This window comes from Solanum stenotomum, chromosome 2 (genome assembly GCF_019186545.1).
Source record: "Solanum stenotomum isolate F172 chromosome 2, ASM1918654v1, whole genome shotgun sequence".
Lineage (NCBI taxonomy): Eukaryota > Viridiplantae > Streptophyta > Magnoliopsida > Solanales > Solanaceae > Solanum > Solanum stenotomum.
Genome location: NC_064283.1, coordinates 9,870,242 through 9,879,108, shown reverse-complemented (window position 1 = coordinate 9,879,108; position 8,867 = coordinate 9,870,242). Strand labels below are relative to the sequence as shown.

Genomic DNA, 8,867 nt, shown 5'->3' with positions numbered 1-8,867 from the left:
TGGCATACTTCTTTGATCATGATTTCTAATTATCATTTTTCTTATATTTTTGGGAATTTCCTCTTTTATTTTGGATTTAAAAATATTACATTAAATTAATGTTAATATATTTATATTATTCCTAAAATTAATATAGTAATTATAGAAAATTGGTTGGCTTCTTCATCATTGAAACATAAACATTTTTTTTCTTTAATTAGACCTCATTATGTAATCATCATTTAATTAATTATTAATCAACTTTATTCTTAAAAAAAAGGACCTTTTTAATCTATCCATATTTAGGATATTCTTCACCATTATTATTTATCTCTTCTCCTAAAATTATTTTTCTTTCTTTGTATTGCTTATGTTTCTATAAGGAAATGTAGAAATCAAATGCAATAGTTATGGAATTTAAAAGGTAAGTTTCATTGCAATTTAATAAATACAAAAATGTGAAAAGTCATTATATGTAATGACATTTACCATACGAGTTATTATACTTTGTAGTTACATCATATTTGGACATATAAATATAAGAAACATTGCAAATGATTGAGAAGCTCAGTCAACTTTGGGTGATGGTGATATTTCACTGTCTATTTTTAAAGGTGAGATTATCTATTTTCTTTTATATATATTGATGGTAAGAATATCTATCTTTTTCTATTTATGCATTTTCAGAAGGATTTATTAAAAGACGTGAGTGTTTATGAAATGTGAACCCTGAATTATGATTTTATAATTTGTAGGAGGAAGTGTTATTTGGAGACTCAAATTTATTTTCTTTTATATGAATTGATGGTAAGAATATTTATCTTCTTTTATTTATGCATTTTTCAAAAGGAATTTATTAAAAGATATGAGTTTTTATGAAATATTAACCCTGAATTATGATTTTTGTATTTTGCAGGAGAAAGTGTTACTTGGAGTCTCAACCTAAAAAGGTTGCTAAAGAATTCACACATACCAAAAGAAGTGAGAATATCTATTTTCTTTTCTATATACATTTTTCAAAAGTAACATATTAAACAACGTGAGTATCTATAAAATGTGAACTATAAACTATAATTTTATATTTTGCAGGAGGAAGTGTTATATTGGAGTCTCAACCTAAAAGACACATTTTGTAAATCAATAACAAAAAAAGGTTACTCATAAATTCACACATACCAAAAGAAGTGAAAATATTCATTTTCTTTTCTATACACATTTTTCAAAAGTAGCTTATTAAAAGATGTGAGTATCTATAAAATGTGAACTATAAACTATAATTTTATAGTTTTGTAGGAACAAATATAAATTCAAGTTCGAAGAATATGTTTTAGAAGCCAATAAACAAAAAAGAAATGTTGCTCAAAAATTCATACTACAAAAGAGGTTGTTCGTTATTTATATTATGAATTGTTATTCTTTTAATCATGTATTTATCTTTTATCCTTCATAGTTTTCAAAGAAAAAAGGAAGTAAAAAGAGAACAAGACACCAAAGAGAGTTTGCTTCAGTACATTTTATTATATTACTATATATAATAAGTGGGAATAGAGAGGAGCTTGGGGTCAATTTTTCTATTTACAAATAGAGGAACTAAGTTTCTTTTATTGAGAGCACACTTCATTGGCCTATCACAAAGCTGGCCCACCTACTTTTATACAATCCTCTTTCATTATATTTTAATTTTTTCCTTTTTAAATAGCACTAAAAAATAAATTTAAAATATTACAAATTCGGTTAACTCTCGAAATTTTATGTGAACTGTACAATTAGGACGAAGGGAATAACATATATTATTTGAAAATTTACATTAAGAATACCATAAACCACAATAGTTAACAACTTACAATATTTGAAAAACATATTAACTCTAAAAATTTCACATGTGTCACATAAATTGGGACAAATGGAGTAACATATATTATTTGAAATTACGTTAAGAATATTATTAATCACAACTTAAAGTATTTAAAAATAGATAACATATATTATTTGAAAATAATGTAAAAAATATTATAAATCATAATAATTAACAATTTAACGGATATTGTGCCCGTGCTTGCATTTAGAAGTGAGAATGTTTAGGAGCTTAGGGTCAGTCGGTCAATTGACCGATTTGCCATTCTTCTTCAACTTCCTCTATGAATATGAATTAGAGCAGCTTGGGATCAAATTTCAAAATTTACAATGAGAGGAATTTGCTTTAGGTACTTAGGGTCAAGTTTAGAAATTTATAAAGACGGAAACTAATCTGAAATTTAACCTTCATATACTACTTTATCTAATTTGAAGTGTGTGTAGTGCCTTTTCCCTAACAAACTTTTCACTTCTCTTTGCAAGTATCTAAAATTACTTTTCTGTACGCCTTTCGCTTCACTTTCCCTAAATTTTTTAATTTAAAACTCAAACAATCTCAAATTTAAATTAACACTGATAATTTAGAAAAATGTGATTAACTTTCGAAATTCCACATATACTACATAAATTGGGTTAAAAAGTAACATATATTATTTTAAAAATTACGTTAAGAATATTATGAATCACACATATAAATAGACAAATAAAATAACAATTATTGGGCCCGTGCTTGCACAGGCTCCATTGTATCTAGTAATATCATAAGGCACAATGGATATGACCATAATCAGAAAACTTAATAGGCATTTGGCCACTTTCATTGTACAACTTTAAGAAAATAATTGTTATTTTAAAATGAAAAATAATTTATGAAAATTGGAGTTGTGTAATGGAAATTCTAATTACTTTTGACTTTTTGTCAATAATTTGGATTGGAAATACCTTTTTTTTTATTTCTCAAGTTTAAAAATTCTGAGTTAAATTTTAAAATTTCATAGTCAAAATGTGTTTTTCCAAAGTTGAAATCCAAAAAAAATATATAAAAAATAATGATCAAATGCCTCCTTTAGTTACGTATGATTGGATACCACGAGAGAGATATGGATTTGTAAATAAATGAAAAAATATAGATAGTTTAATTTTTTAAATTATTTCTTACCATATGATATACATTCATTATTATTCTAACAAAAGTTTAGTTTCTTATTATTCATTGTTTTTCTGTTTCTTTTTTAAATTTAAGTCGTGAAAACTTAAAATGGTAGTATGGTCAAAATGAAGGTCAAATGATAAATCAAGTTTTCACAATTCAATGATATTTGATGAAATCATAAAAAAATTAATATTTTCAAACTTAGTCTAACTTACTTGAGGCAGGTAAAACAAAGAGAACATGTCTTAAAATAAATATTAGCCATCATGTATTCTAAGTACAACTTTAATTATTTATTTCTTATGTTTCTTCGTTTTTTATTTTCAAATTTAAATAGGTTGTTTGTATCTATATTGAAATGCTTTTCACCAATACTTTGATATAAATTTTGTATAGAATGTTAAAAGAATATATATATATTATATTATACTATATAAGAAGAGTGAATAAACACACTCTTCTCCATCGACACGTGGCACAAAAAAAAGAAGAGGGTTGAACTGGACCCCATCAAAAAGCTACAAATGAATAAATTGGCTGAATTAAAATAGGAATAAAAAAGTGGAAGCTGCCTAGGTTCAATCTGCTAATTATGAGAGGAAGCACACAACCTGACATGTTGATGGTCAACTGTGTGCTCCTACCCGCTTCAAATATTCTTCATACTAGATCAGTGCAGCCCGTGCATAGCACAGGCCCAACAAATTGGTTAATGAATTTTTTTGATACATTTTACTTGAGAAAAAATCAATTATTATGAGATATTTAAAATAAATTATTTGTATTACAAAATTGTAAGGAATGCAAATTTAAATTTATAAATATACTACAAAATTGCCTCTTAGGTACCCTTTGTAGTTTGTGTGAAAGTTTAAGTAAAATAAGAAACTAAAAATTCTTGCAACATTTGATAAGAAAAAGTAAACAAACAATATAGGTTGTTGACACAACTCTATCTTCATTTCAATTGTAGCGTCTTATTCAAACTGGGCAACATGAATAAATGTATTAATGATCACCTAATTAAGCTATCAAAAATGTTGATAAACAGATCAACACACAATCTCTAGAAAACATATCTAGGTTTCATCACCACTTGTATTTTCAGGAAAATAATTAATCAAATAATATGCTCAGAATACATTTCAATCTAAATTTATTAAAACTTGTCAACCGAAAAAAGAAAACAGGGATAAAGACAACACTGTTAATTCAGTACCAAGCCACTTGAAACTTTATTTCACATCATCAATAAATAATATCATCAAAAAAGATTCTTATATATATATAAATGAAATTGACAGGTTTAATACGTATAGTATTTTTTAAGCAACTATCATATAGCATGAAGCTACTTGTTCACAAAATTTCAGTACCATGACAATTTGCAGCTTTTTTGTACTCTTCATGAGTTAATCTAAAATTACGTGTATTTTGCACTTCCAATTTGATTCAATACTGTCCTTAAAATTTAAAAGGATCTTAGTACTTGCTCCTTAGGTTCATAAGATCAATAGTAGTGAGAACATCCAAGTATATTAATCTAATGCAAGGTGTCATACACTAAAAAAAGAAAAACAAAAGGAAGAAAAAATTCAGATACACATCTTAAATCTAAGCTTTTAATGTAGAAACATTATAACAAAAAAGATTGAACTGAAGAGCAGATGAAGGTTCAGATAGCGAAAAGACAATCATAATCACGGTAGAAAATATAATATGAATAGATTATTATTGTTAAAAAAGTAAAGAAAAGAATAGTCGTTAGGGTCTTCTTTAAATAAAACTACAAATAATAGAAACACTTGTTCCTACAACTAATTTTGCAAGGTATCCGCAACAAAATCATGAAAGCATGTAAGATTATTGATTAAAACTATACCTGTTGTCTCAACAGGAAGAAGAGCATCCATAGTATGATCAAATTCATAATTAAAATGCAATCTCTTGGACGAAGCTCTGAAATTTTCAAATTTAATGTGGTGTTAATAAGAGGAAGAGCTCCCAAATGATGCAAAGATAAAATGTTCCAAGGAAAAAATAAATAAAAACCTAAAATATAAATCTGAAAATACAATAGGCATGAAAGTTTAGACAGTCTGCAAACTATATATTAGTTTGACCAATCACAATATGACACTTTAGATCAAATCTATTTTGTTGAAATCATAAGAAGAGATATTAAGCCTACTTTTATTCAATGTATTTTTATTGTCAAATATCTCTCTGTGTTCTTGACCATTCATAGTTTTTTTTATAGAAAAGAAAAATATCAACTTAATTGATGTTGTATAACTGATCTCCGGAAAAAATCCTCATAACTTAAGTCGAAAAGAAAAGCTTTTCCGTCAAATCCAATCACAAAGAATGTATCGCAATTACATGTAGTAGCAAGACTGGTGGGTCAATTAAAGTGAAGACTCTAGATTAATCAATTCCTAAATGAAGTACATTCAATTGGGTTAAAGATTATGCATCACTGCCTTATGCAGCTAATCCATTAGGAAATGTTGATACTTTATGCAGTTTTTTCAATGATAAATTTCCTTCCTGATTTTTGTAATATAAAAATATATTATACGTATTTCAGTAAGTTTAGCTATAATAGAAGAAATGAAGATGAATAATCATAAAATTCATTCAATAGATATAAACCTGCTCTAAGTTACCATTGATCTCTATTGTACAACCTTAAATTCATGAAAATACCCTTAAAAATAACCACAACTGTAAAATCTAAGTAAAAGAACAAAACATAAAAAAGTTTAAATGAAAAAAGTGATGATATAAGTTTAAATGTTAACCTTATTCTTTGTTAAGCTTCAACATTGTTCAGTCAATTTTTTCTCCTGCACATATACAAATTATCATTTGACATATAAAAAGTGCAAAGCTAAGTTTGCGACTCAAGAGTTGAGAAAAAATGCACAATACATCTGTTGAGAATTATTGTTTGTACTTTTAGTTCAAATTGTGTATCTGATTACTCTGATGGGCCAATGTTTTATATTTCTAGGAGCTCCCTTATAGATGCTCCAAGAAAATGTTACTTGGTGGTGATGCAAAGGAGAAGCATGTTGTAAGCACAGACCCGACATAATGAATCTTGATTAAGGAAGATCTCTATGTGCCAAAAACAATAGCATAACAAAACTCATACCATTTAGAAAAGCATAATGGTACTTAAGCACTTTATGCAAAAATTCATGTAGCAGATTGTTTTAGAAAGAAAGAAAAGGAATTCATGTTTGCCTCTTTACTCTTATAAATGTAACATCTAGAGGAGGAGTAAGAACATCTCAACTCTCATCTTTTTTTCTTGAAACTGATAATGTTACATCTCAACTCTCGTCTTAAAACAAAAATGTAAGTCATCTATAGCTTGTCCAATCACTAACAATGTATATTAACTATCTTATCCATCCTAAAATACATTTGTGTACATCTAATATATAATCTCATCAAAAGTCACTCTCTTACATTTAAAACTTTGGATGTTAAATATATATGTACCTTTTGATGTTTAAACTCAACACCTTCCACCAACTCCAAAGGTAAAAGGAGGATTCTCTTAGTATTCACATTCACAACACAATGTGTGTTAGAACTTGTACCATGACATAGCCGAAGTACAAAATATCTTGCATGTATAAAGAAAAAAAATAGAATAGAAATGTATGATGCAACATGGTTGATTTAGGCATATGGGATATTCAGTAGTAGTAAATTCCTTCAATAACAACTTTCAAGCAACAATCTTCTCCATTTTACCATTTTAATTATAGAAATCAGGTCCATAGAGTTAAGGGTAAAAAAAAAAAAAATTAAAAAGAAGAAGTTCAGCAACATTAACTCCTTTAGTTTCTACCACTACCTGCCTGTACATGACATATATAAGCTTAGCCTCTTCTTTTTTTGGCTTCGTGGTGGTTCAAAAAAGAGTAGGAATACTATCAGTTACTTGTTTAACTTAAATAAATAATATTTGTTCAACTAAACTCATAGAGAGTTGCGGAAAGGATGAGAAGAATTTCTTACCGAGTTACTTTGAATTGCATCGTCGAACGGGTTCTTCCAACTGCATTTGCAGTATGGCTGACCGCAGTTCTTCGAAAGATGTTCAATTGATCATTTTGTGGGAGAAACATTTAAAAAATTGGTATGCATCTATAGATATTGCTGCTCATAGATAATGGCACTACCATATTGCCTTGAGAAATGGTGCTTTCCTATTGAAAAATTCCTGAAAAAAGAGCAATATATCTGAGAAACTCTTAGAAATTAATTTACATGCTATAAGTTCTTCAGTAATGAAGATGAAGTTTGACAGCTAGCTATACTCAAGAATTTCTTAGCCGTTTTGTTCTACTAATTATTTGAGCCTAATATCAAGAAAAATGAATCATGAAAACTATAAATTTTTACACATAGAAAAAACAAATAAGATCAACTAACAACATGATTAAAACGGGACAGTGAAATGTGTTAAATGAAAAAAAAAAGAAGCAAAAACTTAGTCTACATCATTAATTCAGTCTAATGATACTTATTTTTCTTGTTGGTACAAAACAAACAGGAAATTTATTAAAACCCGCATAAATAACAAATGAAACTAACACTATGATTAAAATGAGGCAGTGAAATGTGTTAAATGAAAAGAAAGCACAAACTGAGTCTAGATCGTTAATTCATAGTCTTATGGTACTTCTTTTTCTTGCTGGTACAAAACAAGCAGTGAATTTATCAAAACCTGCATAAATAACATATGAAACTAACACATTATGACAGTGAAATGTGTTAAATGAAACGAAAGCAAAAACTTAGTCTAGATTGTTAATTCACAGTTTTATGATACTTATTATTCCTCCTGGTACAAAACAGACAGAGAATTTATCAAAACCTACATAAATAATACTCTATGAAATTAACAATATGATTAAAACATGGTAGTGAAATGTGTTAAATTAAAAGAAAGCAAAAACTCAGTCTAGATCATTAATTCACAGTTTTATAATATTTATTTTTCTTGCTGGTACAAAACAGACAGTGAATTTATCAAAACCTACATAAATAACATATGAAAGTCAGTAAGCAACTTTTAGTTATATATTTTTTTCAAATGGATCTTTCAGTTATAGTTTTTCATAATAAAAGCCAAAAGATGACATCGGCACAAATGGATCTTTCAATTATAGTTTTTCATAATAAAAGCCAAAAGATGACATCGGCATTGAGGTTTTAAAAGTTTCATCTTTATCTTTGATTATGAGCCATGACAAGCATAAATAACCATGGACCTTATAATCATTCATCACCTCTATACAGCCATAAAAAATTAAAAGAGAGAAAAATTTAGGATAAAAAATTGTACCAATATTTTTTATACATGAATTATGAATGCTCAACATAGAAAAGCTAAGCACCGTTGCATTATTAAAAAAAAACACTATCAAACTACTATTAGGTGCATCTAATATAAAATAAAATTCCTCAAATTTATTCATAGCTAAATAAGTATACCTTAGTAAGTAAATCAATATCAACTAAATCGAGAAGGCGTGTTTTGATCACGCACATACCGAATAGAAGAAGGTTTTGGTGGAAAACTTCAAAATCCTCCATTATTGATAACCGTTCGAGTCTCCATTAATGAGATTCTTTAACTATAGGTTATTTCAGAGCTCAAAAATGATAAAAGATAATCGATTGGGTGTTTATGATTATAGTTAAATCCACAACACTGACTGATTCGAAAGAACAATGAAGGGAACTTCAATCTGGGTTAAAAATTCGAAAAAAAACACTCCATTAATGGGCAATGAGCCAATGACTCAAGTATGAAATGTTTTGCTGATAAAATCAATTGGGTGTTTAAAGTATC

The 8,867-nt window shown here is 27.6% G+C and overlaps 1 long non-coding RNA gene across 1 annotated transcript; it reads right to left on the bottom strand.

The window, feature by feature from the left end:
• Positions 1-4,686: 4,686 nt before the first annotated feature.
• On the bottom strand, positions 4,687-8,867 carry LOC125855423 (uncharacterized). Its single transcript, XR_007445481.1, has 4 exons — positions 8,566-8,867; positions 7,025-7,229; positions 5,791-5,835; positions 4,687-4,945 (listed from the first exon to the last, which is right to left on the bottom strand). It is a non-coding gene; the product is annotated as an uncharacterized LOC125855423 (long non-coding RNA).